Genomic DNA, 21,158 nt, shown 5'->3' on the forward strand with positions numbered 1-21,158 from the left:
CCTCCTCAAACCCAAAGTGAACGCATCATTTAATTACTGTCAGTGCACAAACCCTATTCACTTACTTGCCAGGGTCGCAAACCTTCCAACAGAAACGCTCATAATTTGCAGAGAACACGATGCCTGGTTAAAATTGAATTCACAGTTGGGAAAAAAAACAGTCCTCTGATGACTGACCGTTTGTATCACAGCTGTCTTAAGGGTGAGGGAGACAAGAGACTGGCCATGCTGCACACTTGGAATAGGAAACCGTCCCTGGCTCAAAGCTTTATTGTTTGGGCAGGGTCCCACCAGAGGAAGCCCTCTGCATGCCCTGCCTGTATGATGTGAATGGAGGCACAAAGAAAGTGACTTTTCCAGCACTGTGCTTCAAATCCAGATGATTCAAGTGCAAAACTCGTTTTCACCTTTGAGCCCCACCCCAGTGCCTGACGTGCAGAACATCCTGCCCCTCTGATTTTCCCAAACTTATAAGCTGGATAAAGCATACAGTACAAGCCAAAAGCCCAAGGAAACATCTCTTGCACAGGCAGCCACAGCCACGTTCTGTAGATTCAGACACCAGAGTAATGAGAACATGCAGAAATGTCTTCTGCCACCAGAGCATGCATCCTAGTCCTTGGTCCTAAATGCACAGACTGACTTTTAATTAGCAGTATGTGTCCCAGGAGACTGGCAAGATGTCTCTAAATTCACCTCTATCTTAATTGCATCAGGAAACTGCCTTCTGGGGCTGATCAGCTCCCAGTTCCTGGCACATGTCATACTAACGGAGTGAGGCTGCAGCTGGCAGCCCTTCCTGGGTGCTCGCTGAGAATTTAATCTGACCAGTCTCCATGCAGCAAGTGCTGCACATGGGAGTGCAGAACCATTCAGAAGTTGTGATGTCAGAAGATGAGCTGTCCCACTGAGCAAGATCAGAACTGGGGAGCCGAGGTAGTGAAAGGGGGGTTCATCCACAGAGAGCAGTGGGAAAGAGTGGGGGACAGAATGGGAAGTTTGCGTAAGGAGCATCCACAGGGTGAAGCTCGGGTTGGATTTGCCATAGGAAAATCGCACTCTATGATTTCAAATTATTTTGATTCCAGTTCAGATTCTGTGTGGGTGGAGGTGTGTGTAAATAGGAATGTGAGCATGTGTACACGCAGAGCAAAGCCAACCAGAAACCTCCACCACACGTGCTCCTGGCTCTGGAGGTAGACACAACCTTGGCAACGAGCAGCCACGCTGTGCCAGTGCACCCCATTCTGCCATCCCTCACGCCAGCTGGGGATGCGAAACATGGAGCTGTGGGGCCAGAACACATCCCTTCCCCCCTCACCCATCTCTCCAGCTTGGAGAACAGGCTCCCAGTGCGCACCTGCCCCTTCGCCATGCCATAGCCCTATCACTGTAGGGATCGTGCAGAGGGGCTGTGGTGCGAGAGGCTGAGCTAGAACCAGCAGTGGAGCTGAGCCACTAAACCCCTGGCTTTACCTTCCTGACGATTACTTATTTTATCTCCTCTGGGGGGGCAGGTTCCTCCCACGACTTGCCTTCCCTCTCACTAAAGGTTTGATTCCCACCATAAAAGCGCAACCTCTCAGAGCAGGCTGCTTTCTTAAGCCAACATTTTGTTTTGGTTTGTGTGGTTTTCAGGGTGGTGTAGGGTTCCCTCTTGAGATTTGGGAGCTGTCTGAGTGCTCTCCTAATGGCAAACCGTGTCTCCCAGGCCCCTTAGGCACACCTAAGTGTCTGCTGGTTCTGTTTTAGCCGCTCAGAGGTTGACAGAAAACGATGAAATAGGACAGAGCTTGATAGAGAAAAAATTTCTCCAGAGGAGAGAGGGAACCGCAGACGCCTACCCTTCTATTCCTGTTTACCTTTGCTTTCAGGAGGTCAATTGAATTGTGGGCATAAACTTACACTGCGGTTTGCAAACTGATACTCTCCAGAAGTGCATTCTGGCGTCACAGAACATTTTGTGTTTCAGTTTCTTCTTCCCTTGCTCTTTTATGGCCGCATGATAACTTGCAACATATGTATCTCAGAAACAGTTGTTTACACAACATTTTCAAAGCATCACGATCAACATTACTTTGCAGAATTCCCATGAAGGCATCCCTCATGCAGTAATGACCGGCAGCTTGTGTCAAACTTGGACTTCTTTAGCTCCTGTGTGTTCCATCTGCAGGATTTCTCCAGAAGCACAGAACAGTTTTTAGTCTTCTGTTGCGTGTGAGCTGAGAAGCGTGAGTGGAAAGCAGGGGCTGGATTTTGTGCAGTGCACCTTCATGAGGCCCCTCTATCCATTCGGCAGCGCTACTCCTTTCATGTGGTGCATGGCCACCCCATGACCACCCCGTGGAACTCAGAGCTGTAGAACAGTGTGGGAAGAACGTGTCCACGTGGCTCCAACAAGGCTCTAGGCAGATTTCTGGAGAAGGCTCTCATTGCTAAACGCAGTGGTCCAGCCAAAACTCCATCTTTGGACATGTCTGAAGCTAGGGGCCCATAGTGGGGAAAAGATCATTCTGCAAAGGTCCGATTTTTATGCTGTACCCCTGAACTCACACTTGTAGTTGTTGTCAGGAGAATGAACAAGGTGGACTTTTGATCTGACCTAATGTAGCACTTGGTTTAAATTTACATTGGCTGAGCATCGAACCTAGTTTCTGACATAGCGTGTTATGCAATCCATGCGCTCATTCCACATGTTGTCCCCACCATCCCACAGAGGTTAGTGAGTTTGTATCCCAAGGAAAGAGAGAGTGCTTCTGCCTACGGTCTCGTTTGCCCTGCCAGGCCTTGCCCAAGTCTGCTCCAGTGCTCTTGCTCACAGAACCACTTACACACATTTCCAAGCAAGTGCTTAAATTCCACTGACCTTAACAGATATCCCAGAGCGAGGTTTTACCAGCTCTACCCAAGGAGTGTGATGGCTCTCCTCATTTTCTCATTTATCTCCTGGTTTGTTTGTTTGTTTTTCTTTTATCTACAATCAGATGGGCAGCAGGCTGTAACACAATTGTGCTTTAGGCTCTCCCATCCTACCCAGAAAATATCCAGTGGCTCAGTACTGGTGCAGATCAGGAGAGCTGCCAGCTTAGGGGTCACAGCTCAGAAGATTTCTCTGCCACAGGCTGGCCTAGGAGGTAAGAGTCAGTAGGGCTCATTAAAACTCCCCTAAAAATACAGGAGATGTCCAGCTTTTCAAGTCACCTTTCATCAGGCTCTGAAGTCAAAGGCATCTTCTGAGGGACTGATCAGGTGGGAGCATCTAAGGCTGCAGGGATTTGTCTTCACTCATCAACCAGGCAATGCCGCAGAGCTGTATTGTCACATTTGGTGGCAAGCTGGTATTTTTATCTTCTTGAGATCCCTCCAACACTCCCAGATTTCCCAGATCTGGAGCTCAGCACACTGTTGCCCAGCCACAATAATGAAAGGAAGATGTACAGAGATACAAGAAGGATGTGTAATTAGATAAGGAAGATATAAGGGGATAAAAGTAATGCAAACACCTAGTGGACAAGAAGAAACTTGAGGACTCTTGAGGAGACACCCTGAGATGCTCACTGATGAGGGATTCCAGTTGCAGGAGAAAGCCCAAGATGCTGAATACATTTTAATGCAGCCTGAAACACTTGTGGGCTTCACAGGGTTCTAAGATATCTGTAGAAGTGCCTGGGGAGGAGGTGGGAACTATGTATAATGGCTTGGGAAAAGATGTTGTTGAGGTCCCACATCTTAACATTGCCCAACATGCAGCCACCACAGTAGGTCCCAGAAAGATAACATGGTGAGAATGGCCCCAGGCTAGCTCTCATCTGAATACCCTGAAAATGCTGGGATACGTTACATTAGAAGGGAGAAGAGTAAGAGGGAACTCAATACTGGTGTGCTAATGGTCTCACAGGAGACAGCTAGAACCACCTGCCCTTCCTTCATAACAACAGAAGTGGCAGATAATTTAAAGGGTGGGGAATTCCAGGGGAATAACAGACATCTTAGCACTATTCCTGAACTTAGCAATACTCAGAAGGGGCCTGGATAGCTAGAAGGCACTGGGCCATTGCAAACAGTGCTAAGTTATGCAATTTTTATTCCCGTTCTTATTGCTGGCTTCTGAGAGTCAGCCCAGGGAGTTCAGTGAGTTTCCCCTCTCAGGGAAGGGGGTGTGCTGTCTGCCTTAAGTTAGCTCTGTACCATCAGGCCAACTTCTGTAATTTTTCATGTAGTCAGCAAGGCTCAGGATCACTAAATAATGACCATATGTGTCAGCAGGGTATGAGCTATCCTGCTCCGGGGCCCGTCTTGATTGCTCATGAACTGAGCTGCTTAGCTGGAGAGGACACCCATGACAAAGGATGAAGGCAGATGTGTCGGCTCCATACTTGCCCCTCTCATCCCTGACACCTTCCTCAGGGGTTCTGGTGTTGGGATGCATCCCACATGGATATTTCCAATGCTGCCAGCAGTTATCCCTTTCTTTTTCTTCTCTGGTGCTGCAAGCCCAGTTGTGGAGTTGGCTAGCACATCCACCATAGCCTTTCTAGCTTCCCTGCCTGGCACACCTGAAGAGAAACCCAGAGCATCCCACATAAGATAGCCTGCTTCCACCTTTGGGTAATTTGGCCATGATGGTGATAGTCTGAGGAATCACCTGCATTTTATGGGCATAGCAAGAGGGTCTGTGCTGACAGAGTGGATCCTGCATCAGGATCATTAGGGACTATGCATGGATGGATGGGTTGATGGTTGGACTAAATGGTCTTAGTGGTCATTTCCAACCTTAACAATTCTATGATTCTATGGCTTGGGAAGAGTCGACAGCCATAGGGGCTGCTTGGGGTTGCCAGCTTCCACCTGTCTGAGTACTCCAGTGAGGCTGAATGCCGGCACTTGACTTTACTCATCAAGAGTTATATTCTTGTGGCTTTTTCTTAGCTGCTGTTACATCCTGTCTAGTCATTAGCAGCTCCAGACTGTCATAGAGGCTGAAGGGAAACTGCTCATCACTCATCAAATTCTAGGTTTATTTGCATGTTTTCAGTTTTTACGCAGTTTTTTCAAGTGCAAACAGATGTCGCAGGATTTTTATCTTCATTATCTTTGTATGGTTTTTATCCCCATTAAACTTACAACAAAAAATTGCAAACAACCAAGTTTTCCATCCAGCAACTACAAGGAGCTCTGTGAGACAGAACAGCCCAAAGCTAGGTAGTTTAGATACACAAAAGGCTGAAATAGTCCAGAATGGAATTGTTGTGCAGCTGGGGGGTCTTTACAGCTCCAACTGACCCAACCTTCAGAAATCTGCCTTTCTTTATCATCTGCTCTTATTCTTCCCTTCACCACTCAGATCACATTAGTATGAATTCCCTCCTCTGTCTAGAGACCTACTGACCTCTGGGACATGTTGTGTCTGCCCAATGCATTGCTCTTCAGAGCAGCCCCATCACATGCAAAGTGCTCTTGTCCAAAAGCTCCAGACACATGGAGTAGGGCAGAAAGAGCCAATGGGCACCAAAGAGCACGTGGCTAAGCTGGTTACCTGGTGTAGGGAACCTGCTTTGGCAGGGGGGTTGGACTGGATGATCTCTGGAGGTCCCTTCCAACCCCTACAATTCTGTGATTCTGTGATTCTGTGACCAGGCACTGTGTGCAGGCTCGGCTGCCTAGAAGACAGCCCTGAGAAAGGGAGAGGGTTTGAGGAGGACTGAGGGGATATCGTAGGGATTAAGCAGCAAGAGGACAAGAGTTGATGGCTTCAAGTTGCACCAGATGGATTCAGGTTGGATATTAAGAAGAATTTCTTCTCAGAACGAGCAGTGAGGCAGTGGCACGGGCAGCTCAGGGAGGTGATGCAATCACTGTCCCTGGATGTGTTCAAGAAATGTGTGGATGTGGCACTCGGGGACATGGTCTAGAGCTGATGGTTGGACTAGATGAGCTTACTGGTTGCCCAGTTCTTTCCAGTCTTAATGATTCTATGATTCTGTGATTTCTAAGTATAGAGACACAGGAAGGGAGTTTCAGTATTACAACCCAGTTATTTTATGTTTTGTCCAGCTTGGGCACCAGCAGGAAACCCATCTGTGCTGATGAGGTGCTGCTCCAGCGACCAGAACTGCAGCAGCATCCAAAGGTGCGGCCTTATCTCTGCCTCCTGCACAACACAGTAAAGCACACCGTGCTACCACACACCAGGGTCATCTGTGCAGGCGACAGGCACCATTCACACAGCACCGTTCTGCTCAGGCTTTGACCAAGATGTGCAAATGCTCCTGCAAACAAAGGAGATGGGGCTGAATCCGCTGTGTACGGAGACAAAAGGGTGATGGGATCAGAGAGGAAAGAAAGAGGTTTTTTTCAAGATCAGAGAACGGGTCAGCAGCATTAGGTAACATAATGCTGGACTGAATATCCAAGTCCTGTAGGACTCCTCCTGTCCATAAGCTAGTCCACTTCAGCAGGTTTTGTTAGGAAAATATCTCCTAATGTTAGGAGATGCTCACTGTTTTCGCTCGAGTTCACAGAGACATCAAACGTGCTGCAGCTGTGTATTACTGGAGGTGAAAAACAGCAACAGACAGTGTAGAATGAGGTGATCTGTTTAACTCAAAAAACTGCTTTTTTGAGTCCCAGTTCTAGGGAAAAAAAGAAATATTTGTGTAATCATATAAACTATTAAACCTTCTAGCATCGTTACACTGCTCGCTCCCCTCTGTACCAGACGGGAAGGCCGTAAGACCATCCTCCAATCTGATTTTTGATAAGGCTCTTTAAGACCCTCTGTAAATCTTGTCAGAAAAGGTATTTGGCCTTAAAAAATGCTTAGGTGAGAGTGCCTGGAATGCAGGGCAGTGCCTTATGGAAAGAGCTGCCTGCACTTCTTGCAGGGCTCAGGCCACGTTCTGCTGCCTCTGCCAGGGCGATGCCAGAAACTGAGGCACCCTGGGGCACGAAGCAAACATCAATTTCCAAAAAACAAAAATGCTCTATGTATATATCCCACTTTGTTTCCATTTTTCCTTCCACTAAACTGACAAGTTGAAATACTGCGAAAGGATGCATAGATTTTGCTCGTATTATTTGCACTGAGTGAACTCCCCGGCAGAACGCTGTTTCGCGTAAGAATCATTGTTTCATGGACAGATGTAAATCACAGCGTAGCTGGCAGGAGAAGTTCAGACAGCTAAGATGGCAGGAATCCATTGCTTTCAGCCATTCTCTCAGAAAGCTTTTCCTATATTTTTTTTTCTGACGGATTGTAAGTTGGTTTTTCTGTTGGTTTGTTGGGTTTTTTTTGTTGTTTTTTTTTTAATATATAATTAACTTAATCAAATCTCTTTTTTTTTTCTTCTTTTTTAAAGGAAGGAGCCCAGAGATAGTTTGCAGCCCCTCCCAAGCGCCTTTCTGTCTGGGAGGAACTTGAGATCCAAATATTGAATGTTCCATTCTGGCACACTGAAACACACACAAATATCAGCTGTGGTACAAGTGAAATGCTTTGGTGAATCACCGGACGGTGCCTGAGGCTGCTAATATTCAGTCACATCCTATTGTTACATTAGCAGCCCTGGAAATGAAGCGGTCTGAAACCTTTCAAGTATAAAAAAAAATAGAATAAACTAATTCAGTGCAGATCTCCTAAAAGTTACAAAGCATACCCTAAGCTTCTCTTTCAGACCAGCTGCATTATTTTTATATGCAGGTAGTCATAACTGGACTTCTGAAGGACTCTGAGTGTGCTCTTCTTGGAAAAGCAGTGGCAGAGGGTGAAATGAACTTTTGGATTTTAAGGCTAAAGAGGGCTGTGTAGTTCATAGCAGAAAGAAAATCACCTCTGTATAAAGCAGGGGCTCGGTTATCTCCCTGTGCTGCAGAACCCTGTGCTGCTTTGGCAAGGAAAATGAATTAACATAAGGGAGAGGCATGGCTGGTGCCTGCTTGGGACTGTCATATGATGCCTAAACTTGAACCTACGTAAGAAAACCTAAGCCTGATGAAGAAAATGCAGAGCTGGCACAGCAAGGTGGCTGCATGTTCAGCTCATGCAGCCGCTGGAAGGTGAGCCAGAAGGGCATCTTCAGAAGAGTAGGAATGAGGTGAGACCCTCTGGGATGTGGGTTGTCTCTTCATAATTTACTTGCAACACCCGTGTCCCAGCCTAGCTCCTGCAAAGCACTGCTGTCTTCCTCCTGAATACTTTCCACTTCAGCCTGGTGCAAGCCTAGTTCCCATTCTGCCTGTCACAGAATCATAGAATCATAGAATCATAGAAGGGCTTGGATTGTGTTAGGTTTGGTTGGGTTTGGTTGGATTGGGTTGGAAGGGACCTCAAAGCCACGGGCAGAGCTGCCACCCACCAGCTCAGCTGCCCAGGGCCCCATCCAATCTGACCTTGAGCACCTCCAGGGATGGAGAAGTCTCCATCAATCAAGGGACAAGGGGTGGCAATGTCTGCATTAAAGCCAGCTGGGGCTGAGGGCAGCCTCCATCGCTGGTCTTGCAAAGAGCGCATCAGCAGCACCAAACCAGACAATGTCTTTTTCATTCCAATATTTGTTCTATTCTATTAAAGCACTGACAGTAAATACATCAATTAGGAAGATACAACGAGTGGGAAACACAAGCTGGGATGGAGAGGTTTAACCAGCTATAAATAGTGGTCGGATAAACAGACAGCTGTGACTTATGGGCTGCAGCACGGCGCTCAGCACCTGTTACTAGGAGACTTCTTACCAGTTTGTTTGTTTGCTTTTAAAAGAAAAACTGTTTGCAACGATAAACCCCAGGCTGACAGATTTTCCGCTTTCTGGGAAAACATTACTGCCTAACCATCACCTGCAGGTGTTTTTCCTGCCTGTTATGCAGTATTTACACTGCTGCTTACACCAGAGCTAGGCAGTACTTTGGGCAGCATTAAAGATCAGGAGCTTCCTCATGCTTCAGCCCTGGATGAAGTGATGTGCTGGCAGTGTCACCATTCTGAGCTCAGCACTTTGTGTCCATTTCCCAAAGAAGCAGCCAGCCTGGACACAAAGACATAAGGAGCCCCAGGCTCTCTTCAGTGTGTGCCAGCACTCCCCATGCAATGTGTCTCATTTCTTATTTACATTCACCTCGCTTTAAATTGCAGTCCCTGCTGCTTGTTACGCCTCTCTCCGCTAGATTAAAGAGCCCTAAAATGTTGCCCTGGCAGTGTTATCAACTGCCCTCTGCTATTATTGCCTCGCAGTAAATAAAAGGCACTTTCCAGTCATTATTTTATACCCCACAATCGCATTGCCTTTCCAGATAATTAGCTTTCACTCCTCTTATCTGTATTCAAGCCTCACCTCCCTTTCAGCGCTTCCATTGCCTGCTCAGGGACCTCTCCTATCTCTCCTGTGACCTCTGGGGGGCCTCCAGTATCCAGGGGGGCTCACGGAGAGGACACCTGATCTGTTTGTGGCCCTGGTGCTAAGCACGGCCACTGCCTTTGTGCACACCTGAGCATGCCACTGAGCACCTGGGAAGAGAAGGTGATGGCTAGCTGACCTGCAAAGCTGACCCCATTTTGCCACAATCAGCTTGCACGAGACCTGTCAGTCTGTATGACTTAGTGCCTATCTGCAGGAGCTTTCGTCTCCCAGTTTGCCCAGCTGCCTTTCAATAGGATACTGTATATGAACATTATTTTATACTATGCACTGTTCCCTTCTGCCATGGAAGATAAAAATATGATGGCAAAACACATTCTAATCAAGCTGTCTAGGGAAAAAATCAGTGCAACAGCTAACTCAAGTGAGGGTGCTTACTGGACTCCCCCTCTTTTTTCTAAATCACTGGGTTTTTTTCATTTTGGCAAGAACTTGTCTGAGTCCCCAGTTGCTGCTTGATAATACTTTGGAAGCAGGAATTTATCTTCAGGAGGTCAGCCCAACTTCCTATTCCAGTTTGAGAAAAATTTAAAATCTAAGCTATCAAGTGTACATAGTTAAAAGTACATCAGGAGCCACTGAAGGCCACTTTGGATGACATGCTGCCAAAATGCCCTTTAAGGGCTGCTAGGAAACTATGTTTAGCTTTCAGATGTAGAGTTTGAACCTGCTGGTATGCCTTTACAAAATAGAGGCAGCAGCACTCTTCCCAGAATATCCTCACCACACCATATTAGAAATTGAGATTTACTATTTCACTTTGTTTCCTAGCTACCAACATTTTTTTTAGTTTAGTAGTAGAGATGAGCAGTGAAATCTGGCATTCAGACTGTAACTTCATCAAATCCTTTCACAAATCTCATACTACATCTATATATATGTATGTGTATCTGTAACAACTGTAGGTTTTCTCAGGCAACCTTTCCAGAAATGTTTCAGTTATTCACTTTTATCCTGGATGCTCATCCATTCCTGCCCCACACCCCTTCCCCAAAGCCCCATCTGCAGTGGGAGTACTCTCTCTCCTCTCCTCTCCCCCTTCCCAGCTCTACCAGTCCCTTTACATTCATCACATTAAAGAAAACATTTCATGGTCATCTCTTTTATCTCCTTCAGTGAGCAGTTAATCAGAAAAAATGCTTTCATGTTGCTAAATCAGGGCCAGTGGGCAAAGCCAGGCTGACAAGAGACATTTTCCTCTGCCACTAACCTGGGCTAAATAGTATTAATTACAAAGGCTGGGCTTTGATTGCTGGAGTGTGGTGGGGCTGGCAAGAACTCTCCGCTGCCTCTCCACCCAGGCCCTTGCTGCGTATCACCACTGACACTGGGAAGGAATCGATGGGAGCTGGAGGTGTCTGAAAAGCATCATTTGGGCCTGGAGCTGTGCCTCTCTCTGGGCTGGCAGCTGCATCCCCCAGGTGAGAGTCACCTCCCATAGGAACACCAGCAAGCAGCTGGTTGTGTATATCAAAGCGTAGTGGATGCCCTGTTCCTGGAGACACTCAAAGTCAGGCAGGATGGGGCTCTGAGAACCCTGATGTAGCTGTAGGTGTCTCTGTTAACTGCGGGGGAGTTGGACCAGCTGGCCTTTAGTGTCTTTTCCAACTCAAACGATTCCATGAGTCTGTGATTCAATCAAAACAGGCCAAAGATCCAGACGCATGAATCACCCTGAGCCCTGCATTGCACGGCCTCAACATGGCTGCTCTTTGGACTCTTACCACCACTGACTGCTTTCCCTGCCCTCCTCCCAGCTCAGCAGAGGTTTATGAAAGAGACCACAGGAGGAATGTGCATGGTGGTCAGAGATCTTCCTTTGGGAGAGGTAGCACAGAGCGGGAGTCCAGCTGTGGTTTAAGCCAGTTGAGGTGGCCATCCCTTGTGACTGCGGTGATGAGCTCTGCGGCCATGCAGCTGGTGTGCAGTATGGCAAGCACAGCGCTCTGTGCAGCTCCAGGCTCCTTACAAAATCTGGCCAGACCAACATTTTGAAATGCTTTTTTCTTTGTTTTGACTGCTTACTGCTGTGTATCAAGGCCTGTTGCTCCCAGCGTGAGTACAGCTACATTTCTACCACATAAATACTGTTGTATGAACTCAACTCTGTGCCCTCTGCAAGTCCAAGTCGTTTCTTCCCCACCCCATGGTACTGCAGATCCCAGGTCCTTCCTTCTCCTCCATGCTGCAGATTTCCATAGCTATCCTGCCCTCAAGGTGATAGTTTATTATACCCTGCACATGCACAGACTGAAATAGCAGGAGTAGTTCAGCTCTATTTTTTTCCAGTCTACTTCTCCTATGTGCCGTTCTCAAGGAGGCATGGACCTGCTCTTCCCAGCCAGATGCTGGGTTCTCTATTGGGCACAGCCTCAGAAGGCCACCTGCATGATCTGACAGTTTAGCTCTATTTGGAGAACCGGGAAACCACCTAGAGTGGTCATGGCCAAGCAACCAAAGACAGCAAAACTTCCCTATATCAGTAGTTTGCACAGACAAGATGCTTAAGGCAGGTCTAATTGCAGTTCCTTGGGAACAGGGCCCTTTGGACTATCTGGATCTCTAGGGTAGAAGTCTCAATTTGGGCTCGAGTCAAGACTTGTCCATAGTTGCGTTTGTACCTTCAAATTAAAGTGCAGCACTTGTGGGAAAAAATAAGTAAGTAATACTACCAGTACCCATTCTGTTCTTTTTGATACTCAATTGTACTTCACACTGGCAGCAGTGTATTTACAGGTGGCTGCAATTGCATATGTTGTCCTGGAAGGGCTGTTGGGGAGGCATAAACTGGCAGTCTGGTGGCTAGGAGACAGCAAGCGTCAAGCAGGGCAGTAAAGAGCCTAGGGGGTGAGCACATTCTCTGGCTGAAAGTTTCAGCCAATATCCAACAATGAAGAAAACTAAGGTTTGAGTTGCCACTGCTGTGTTTAGAGTTAATGGCCTATTGATAGGAATGACAGTTCAGAGCCCGTTGTTGCAGCATACTTCAGGCCACAAACAATGCAGTTGCATTTTTCTGTAGTAGCTTCAAATATTTAGGGCTCTCCTTATTGCCAGAGAGATGCATTTTTGTTTCTTTTTTTCTTTTTCTTTTTTATAGTGAAAATGTAGACGATAAGAGTGGCCAGCCTGGTTCAAATTAAGCTTCTATCTAGCCCAGCATTTTGTGGAGGCTGCTCTTATTTGCTACTGTGAGAAAAGCAAGAAGCTCCTCAGCAGTGGGATAATGTGCTTGCCAAAAGAGTTCCTCCCTTAGAAGTTGACTCTCTTGCTTAGAAGTTGTCTTCTGCCTTGAGGCAGGATCGTTTATGTCCAAAGCTACTTGATTTGACTTTGTTCTTTCTTTGTTTTCAGTTCTTCGGGCTGTCAGTGTGAGTAATAGATCTTTGGTTCTGGAATACAATTCTCTAACAAATATTGGCTACTGTGGTAAATTCTGGGGCTGCTGAGTTGTGGAATAAATCTTACCTCCACTGAGTTTGAGGATGCTGTCTTTGGAGAAGGTAGAGTGTGCTGGCACAGCACGTCCCTGAGGGTTCTCAGGTTGTAATTTCTCCTTGAAATTCTGCATGTGCAGGACCAGACTATCCTTCAGCCTGAGCCTGAAGCTCTCATAAGCTCCACATTCGGGATTCTGCTGCCACTTGGTGGCATCCACTCTCTCTTCCTGGCCCCAGGAATCCCTCCTTGGATTCCAAGAGGTAGCATTTGTGAAAAGAGCACATCTGAGCTTTTCACTGTAACTGCCCTCCAAGTTCCCGGGACCCATTCTGGAACCACGAGGAGCTTTTCCAAGATCATCATTTCCTGTTTGGATCTACACAAAAGCATCACGGATGCTGGCAAGAATTCTGAGAGGATCTCAGGTGCTTTATGGGCAATTTGTAAATGAAAGACTTTTACCAAATCTGGCAACACTAGAAGTATTTTCACAAAGCAGAGCAAGGTCTGTGTCTGTCTGCTTATGATTCTGTTCTTCAGCACTTGCAGTCTCAAGAGCAGGACCAGGTGGTAAAAGAAACTATCTAGATCATTCCTCTTCTTCACAGAGATGGAAAAGCACAGTTGTCACGAGAGCTGGAGGCAAGCTAGACCTGCTTTGGACATACTGTGATCTAGTGAGCTGCAACGTTTCCACACTGCATTTCACTTTCTGAGGCCATGGGTTGCTTTGTCCTGGGTCAGCAGCCATAAGCTGCTCAGACAGGATGGGAGGTGGCACTCTGTGTGGAAAACCCATGGGAAGTGCTCCAGGTCCATCTTTCCTTTGGAGGCCAGGAGGCACCATGTGCAAATGGCAGCAGCAGTGAGGAGGCTTGTGTGGCTGGGAAACAAGAGCCACTCAGCACAGGGCAAAGTAATGGGCCTGCCCAGCAGGTGACCTAAGTAGGGACACTTGCTTTGCAAAGGACTGCAGGGAACTTGGCCCAAGCCAACAGTGATCCTGCAGATGAAAGGACTGATGTCTAGAGTAGACAGCATTCCTACTCTCTTTCATGTAAAGACGACTTGAAATCCACCCAGCAAAGATGGTGAGTTCCAAGGACCTTCTGCCCATCCCATCCTGGTCCCCTGCCAGGTGGGAAGAGCTGCACCTTTTTCCTCTTTGAGCTTTACCCCGCTGCAGCCCTCCAGCAGCCATAGTAAAGCAGGGCAGCACGCTGCACCCTGCCTGGGAGAGCAACACAAGACAGGCACAGTGACATCAGGAGCAGCAAACAGTGAGAATAAGTACAACAAGGTGTGACCCTTGAGTAGGGAGAGGTTGTCCAAAAGCAGAACAGGGAGAGGAAAATGGGATAAGGGTGTTGTGGACAACATATACTAGAAAATTCTGTACCATGGTGCAATTCTATGTTGGCAGGACACTGCTGCCCAGAGGCACTTCATACTCAGGCTTGCAGAGCAGGGATTCAAGTCAGCATCACTGCAGCAGGCCAAGAGGACGTCTTCTTGACACACACCAGAGCTGTCCCTTTTGCTGTTCCTCAGCTCCTGAGCTGCAGGGGTGGAAGGGATGGCCAAAGAGGGGGCGCAAGATGTTGTAAATGCTGGGACAAAATAAGCATCAAAGCCACTGCAAGCTCAGCAGCTGATATTCCACACTGCTTGGTCTACTGTCAGTACGTGCAGATAGGAGGGAAACTTTGAGGTCATCCATATTGAGTTGTTGAGCATGTGGGCCATTGGGAAGAGCCCTGGGTTTGTGCCATGGCCCATGTGGCTGTGAGCAAGCCCACTAGCCTGGCTGAGCACACTCGTCCTCCCCTAGATGGAGGCCAGCTAGCACTCCATCTTCCTGCTCTCTGTCCTTTCTTGCTGCATCTTGTTTCACGAAGGAGGAGGCACCGTGTGAGGCAAAGGCCATGTCTGTGCCGCAGGGCTCTCTCTCCGCCTGGGAGACCTCAAGTTTTGGGGTAACTGACCGAGGCAATTAAGAATGGTGGAAGATGCTGCAGCAGTTCTGGGACTCGTTACGTGAACACATCAAAGAGGGTCCCTCCTTCATGTCGGCACTCCGTGCAGACAGCTCTGAAGAACCCCTTCCAAGGACAATATGAGGGAGAACTCCAGTAACCTTACAGTGTGGAGCCCTGCCAGTGCTTGGAGCAGCCGCTTTGGCGGCTGCTAAAGGGGCGCCTTCTCCGCTTCCACCCTAATTGCCCTTAATTGGCTCCTGCCTGTTGGCAGCAGAACAGCAAGGGCTCTCCAAGGCTTACTGCACTGCAATGACTACGCTTGGAGAAGGATGGCAGGCCCCTGCCTTGTCCCACCTCCCTCCTGCTATCCCCACCCACAAGAGCAATACAATAGCCTTCCAAAACACAGCTTTTTCTGTCTTTGTAGGACTCCTGTCTTCCCAGGCCCTGCTCCTGACTTCTCCAGAGGGAGCTTTGCTGGGCCAGCGAGGCAGAGAACTGTGCAGGGCCTGTGTTCCCTTCCATGGGAGTGTGGACATGGTGGGATTGGGGTGAGGGGAATACAAGCATGGTGCCTTCATCTAGCAATGAATCCTGCTGCTTGCTGGGGCTGCAAATTAAACCATCAGAGCTTTCAGGTCCACCATGCAGAACTAGCATCCTGGGGCACTCATCCCACCTCACACAAGGTCCCACCTTCTCTAGAAGTGCTGTTATCTCAGTGTAGCCAGGAGCTGCCCCTCAGGCTGATCCCCACTGCCACATTCCCTGGGGAGTAGAGAGGACCCCTCTCCTCTGCCCTTCTGTGTCCCGGTGCCGAGCGAAGGCACATGAAGCAGAGGTCCCTCACTGCCCCCATTTGTGGGAAGGGCTCTTCAGGACACTCGGGGCCAAAGCAGCACTCCTGGCTCCAGTTTCCTGCAGCAGACCTCCCTGCCCTTTCTCCACTGCATGGTGACACCCACACAAGCCCTGCCCTTGTGTCTGCAGGCAGCTAGGAAGCCACAGCACGAGGAGCACTTTGTAGCCCCGTCCAGGCACATCCCTGCTGGCTGCCTCTCCGCTCCCAGGCAAGCCAAAGCCTTGCCACAGCAACAAAACATAGCATCTCACCGGTCCCTCGTGGTCACCTGCGTGCCAGCCAGGGCCAGCATGTGCCAGCAGCAGGCACCATGTGAGCTGGCAGGGGCTGGGAAAGGCAAACATGGGCTCCAACACAAACCAGACTCCGATGGAGGGAGCTGAGATGTCTTTCCCGCAGAGGTTATTTTTACTCTGTTTATCAAAGGCTTGCTGCTCTTGGCATCGGGGTGGCAAGCTATTTTTGGATGCCTGCTTCACCTCTATGCAGAGATGGGCTGGCATAGGCTTGTCTCCGCTTCTGCCTGGCACCCGCTGGCCTCCCTCAGTCCCTGAGGTTTGCCCTGCTAAGGTCATCGCTGCCTGCTTGCTCACACGCAGAGCAACCTTTTAAGCAGGAGGTCTGAGCTCTGGCGCAGCTTTGTAATTAATGCTTATTAACAGAACTCCTCTCATCCATTCCTGCTATCAGCGGTGACGCAGCTGCTTGGGTGTGGGCAAATTACGCACTTTGTCCTGCTATTGTCCTTCAGGATGGTGACATTTGTCCTGACCTAAGCCTGGCTCTCTGTAGCTCTGCATTCAAATGATGCCTGTGCAGCTGGTGGTCCACGTGCTGCTGGCATGCTGCTTTGCTGCCACTGCCCTTTAAGAAGAGCAAGGCCATATTTCCATACCGGAAATATGGGACAAATAAGTAGAGCAGGCTGACTGAACTCAACACATGTCCTCTTCTCTGTGGATGGACAAAGGCTATGAGAGGTTTCCCTGAGATTCCAGGTCACGCAAGGTGGTCTGGTAAGGCGAGGGGGCTCAAAGTAACTTCAAGGAGATGGTAGGGGTGCAACAATTGTGCACCAGAGTCAGCGACAACACAGACTAAAATGGCAATGCAAAGCAAGCAACCATGACTTGAGGTTAATAATAGGCTGCTTGAGCCTTAACTGTGCAGAAGAAAGTCTGTCCTTAAAAGAAGCTCACTGGGACGGTGCTTGGCCCCAGTAAAACTATCCACAAGAGGCAGAATAAATTATTGGCCTCACTGACTGAGCATGGCCCACACAAAGCAATCGGCACTAGCTGTGCTGCCCTTGGGATACAAGGAGACAGGTCCTAGAGAAGTTGCCATCAGCAAATTCAGGGATTTCCTTTTGCTAACAAAGCACAAATCAGCTGAAGGAAGATTTGCTACACTCAAATATGACTTTGGAGAGTCAAAGATATGTAGAGGCCAGGAATGATGATAGAAGAAAGACAGTGCTGGCCTGCCTGAGGTTTTGGACACAAAGAGGAAAGACGTGGCTCATCTTACAGGAAGAAATTGGATTAAAAGGTGAAAAACACCTTCAAATCTGGCAGGGCTGGCTGGATATCCTCCAAACTGGGAAAGCATGCATAACCATGCTCTTCAGTCCTACAGGGGGACAGATTTCTCTGTAATGAAAGAATGGTGAGGGTACCAAAGCCCCATTTGCTTATGCTCAGGAGAAAATTAGGGGAAACTCATTGCCATCTGTGACAGTAATGTTGCCTGTTCCCCGAGGAGGTCACAATCTGCATAGGCAAGGCAGGCAGAGGAGGGTAGGAACTTAGGGTAAGAACTTTAGGGGTAGCAGATCAGCAAGCAGATGAGCAAGGAGCTCAGTGGGGTAGCAAATTAAGGAGCAAAAATCAAAGGAGAAATAAGAGGCAGGAAAGGGAAATGCTATTCCACACTGAGGACACATCATGATATCCAACAGTACCCACAAGTGCCAGTGTGTGCATGACTGCTGTGCCAGCTTGGGGCAATCTGTCTGGGCAAACACAGCCACTCCGACTTCTGAGTTAGCATGTGCTCATGGCAAGTCACTATGTGTGCTGAGGCTGCTGGCATGTAGTGAGAGGATGAGGGGAAATGGTTGTAAAGTGGAAGAGGATAGATTTAGACTAGGTATTAGGAAGATACTCTTTACTGTGAGGCTGATGAGACACTGGAACAGGTTGCCCAGAGAGGTTGTAGATGGCCCCTCACTGGAGATGTTCTCAAGGCCAGGCTGGATGGGGCTGTGAGCAGCCTGGTCTAGAGGGAGGTGTCCCTGCCTGCAGCAGGGGGTTGGAACTACATGATCTTAAAGGTCCCTTCCAACCTGTGGATTGGTGTGCCATTCTATGATTCTATGATATGATTCTGTGACATGGGACCACAATGCTGGCAGGGGATCAGATTGTGGGGATGGGGATGTGAGCAGATGTTGCTGTGGTGAATAAAGGTTGTGCCACATGGCACATTCATCAGAAAAGGTCCAAAGGAGGAACGATGAACTGCATGATGAGCAGGAAACCTACAGCAGCAACCACGAGAACCTGGAGCCTCCCTGGATGAGGGATGAGCTCACAGTTCCCATCCAGTGACCTCAAGAAGACAGTTTTTTTTGGAGGGAAAGTAAGGGAAAGGAAAAAAGAAAGACACACTACCAGCCAACACCAGGCTTTGCACAGTCTCCTGCTGAGCTTGCCACTTACCCCAATGCCTGAGCTGGGAAGACCAGTCCTGTGGGCCACCACCCGGCCCTAGGGGACCCAGGAGAGGAAGGGTGGGGATGGCTTAGCACTCAGCAGCACTCCTCTGCTCAGGGCAGCAGGACTGAGAAGCAATCTGAGGCACAGCAGCTGCTGTGGAGACTGTCCTCTCCTTTGTGGGGAGAAACAAAGAGCCCGGGGAGGGAAGGAAGTGACTTCTCTGGAAGCGGCTGTGGCAGTGGGGTGAGCACCCACTGCTTTTCAGGATGATGACGCCCCTTCTCCCGTCTCCTCTTGCTTCCCATTCGCTGCTCGCACCCCTTCTCCCTCCCTGCATAGTGACTGGGAGAGAGGAAAAAAGAAAAAGAAAAAAAAAAAATACAGAAAAAGGAGAGCAGGAGGAAGCGCGTGGGGAACGTGGGCTGGCAGGCAGACAAGGAGGGCAGCCGGGAGCTGCTGCCAGGGCGCTGGGGGCTGCGGGCACCTACGTGCAGCCTGCGGCGTGCGAGGGCCGTGCGTGCTGGGCAACAGGCAGGCCTGCTCCTCCGCATGCCCCAGCCGGCAGCCCAGCAGCTGGCAGCAGCGCAGTGGTGGCAGGCTGCAGCTGGCCATGGGTGGCACGTGCCGCCCGGCACATCCCCAGGGCCGTGTGAGTTGATCGTGAGCTTCCCAGCGGGCTGGAAGGCTTTTCTGGCACCCCAACCCGCCTGCTGGTTTCAGCTCAGGAGAGAGGAACTGACCGTCCCAAGGCCATGCGCCTCCTCCTCTGATGCCATGCTCAGGAGCACGCTGCTTGCTGGTCGTGCCAGCAGCGTGCAGGCTGTGCACAGTGTCTGTGCCCTTGAGCTGTCCACGGGGCAAAGAGAGGTCCTTACAGCCCTGCCCACAGGCACCTGCCCACATTCACCCCAAACGTACACTCCACACTCAGGCACACTTCCTTCTGCATTCACATCAAACCCAGAGAGAAGGCAAGGGAACGTGCAAAGAATGGGAAGGAAAGGGAAGGCAAAGGGAAGGCAAGGAAAGGAAAGGAAAAGAAGAAAGGAAAGAGCAGACACAGTGGAGCACTTTTTAAGATACGGCTTGTTGCCATGCACCTCTGTGCATTATGTCACGGGCCAGCTAGGAGTTAACTAAACCTTTGTCTCCTTCTCCTCATCTCCCAAAGACAAAACGAGGTTTCCAGCTGTTTCACAGCCGGAGGTGTGCTGAACCCATGAGTCAGCAGCTTCAGTAACGGTTACACACACGTCGGTGACACGGCTGGGGTTGGAAAGTCCCAGCAGTGTCAGACACTGGACAGCAGGCACGTAGCAGCTTGGCTGCTCCAAGCTGGCCCTGGCGTGACCACAGCAGGGTTTCTCCATGCGGTGGGAAGCACGCGCTTCTTTGAGGCAGTTCCCACTGCCACGGCACTCATGCTGATGGCTGCCAGCCATGTGTCACTGCTACCAGCACCTGCATTCGCCATCTTTGGGCCCAGACAATGCCCCTGGGCAGCATCTAGCTGTCAGAGGACAAAAGCATTAAGGAGTGTTAAATATATAAGCAGGCCTGGCACACAATGACCGCTGCATGAAAGCAGCTCCTGACATCTTCCTGTCCACACCGTGCCTTGCTGGCCTGGCCCTGGCCCAGACCTTGGCTCTGCCCCTGCCCCTCACCCCTGCAGCATAACAAACCACAGACATGTGGCACATTTGTAGTGTAAACATTCAGTGTAGCAAAATAATAATTTTCTTTGTAGAGGTGACAGAGGTTTCTTGAAGCAGATGTGTAGGTAAATACCTATAAAACATGACTAAGCTGCGTTGGAGATAGCTTGCACACTCTTCACTCAGCCTGGCCTGCCTTCACCATGCTCAGTGAGGTAGGACAACCTGGGCAGCCTGACTCAAAAAGCTATCATGAGTACATATGCAAAGTCCATGCCGCTGGGTGCAACCCAAGCCTAAAGAGCAAACGAGACATGGGGGCTCTTCAGTGCCATGCTTCTAATGGATGAATATACAAAGGTGTTTTTGTCTGGTAGTTTTCTGCTTACCATCATTCATGGCAGAAATGTGGGGCTAATTGCAACGCTTGCACCAAGTGAAGGTCCCGGGAGGTTTGGTACTGCATTTCTGCCTCTGAAAATCACTCAGATTTAACTCCACTAGGAGCATTACACCTGAAGGTACATGAGAGAAGCCAGGTCTTGCTGACAACACAGAAAACGTGTTGAATGCCCTTTTACAGGCACAGACTTTTCAGGGCAAGGAACCCTTGCCTTCTTTCTGTCCTCAGCAGGAAGCAAGCAGGTCACAGGGGAGAGGAGGAAGGAGATCAAGAAGCAGAAAGTGTGGATGAAGAGCTGAACGAGTGACTGGGTCAGACAGGGAGAGGGCATGCGGAAGGAGCTGAGTTAAGGGATGAACTGGAAGGCCTGGAAAGGAAGATGTTGCTCAAAGGGAACTGCAGGATAATTTAAGCAGAGAACTACTTGGGAGAGGGACTGCCTCCATGGCTGCCCAGCCTCCAGGTGTGGATCCCAAGTGAGCAACAAATAAGAAGCCACATGAGTGTAGAGGGAGATGAATGGGTGGGAATTACCAGCATCTGGAAAGTGGAGGAGAAAGGCAAACATAGAAAGGAGCAGGAAATGCAGAAGCAGCCAGGTCTCTGCACTGACAGGAGGCAGGAGAATGAAGGAAATGATGAAGCAGAGCTGGCACACCAGGAAATAGCCCGGCCCTGCTATGCA

This window comes from Lagopus muta, chromosome 2 (genome assembly GCF_023343835.1).
Source record: "Lagopus muta isolate bLagMut1 chromosome 2, bLagMut1 primary, whole genome shotgun sequence".
In the NCBI taxonomy this organism is placed as follows: domain Eukaryota; kingdom Metazoa; phylum Chordata; class Aves; order Galliformes; family Phasianidae; genus Lagopus; species Lagopus muta.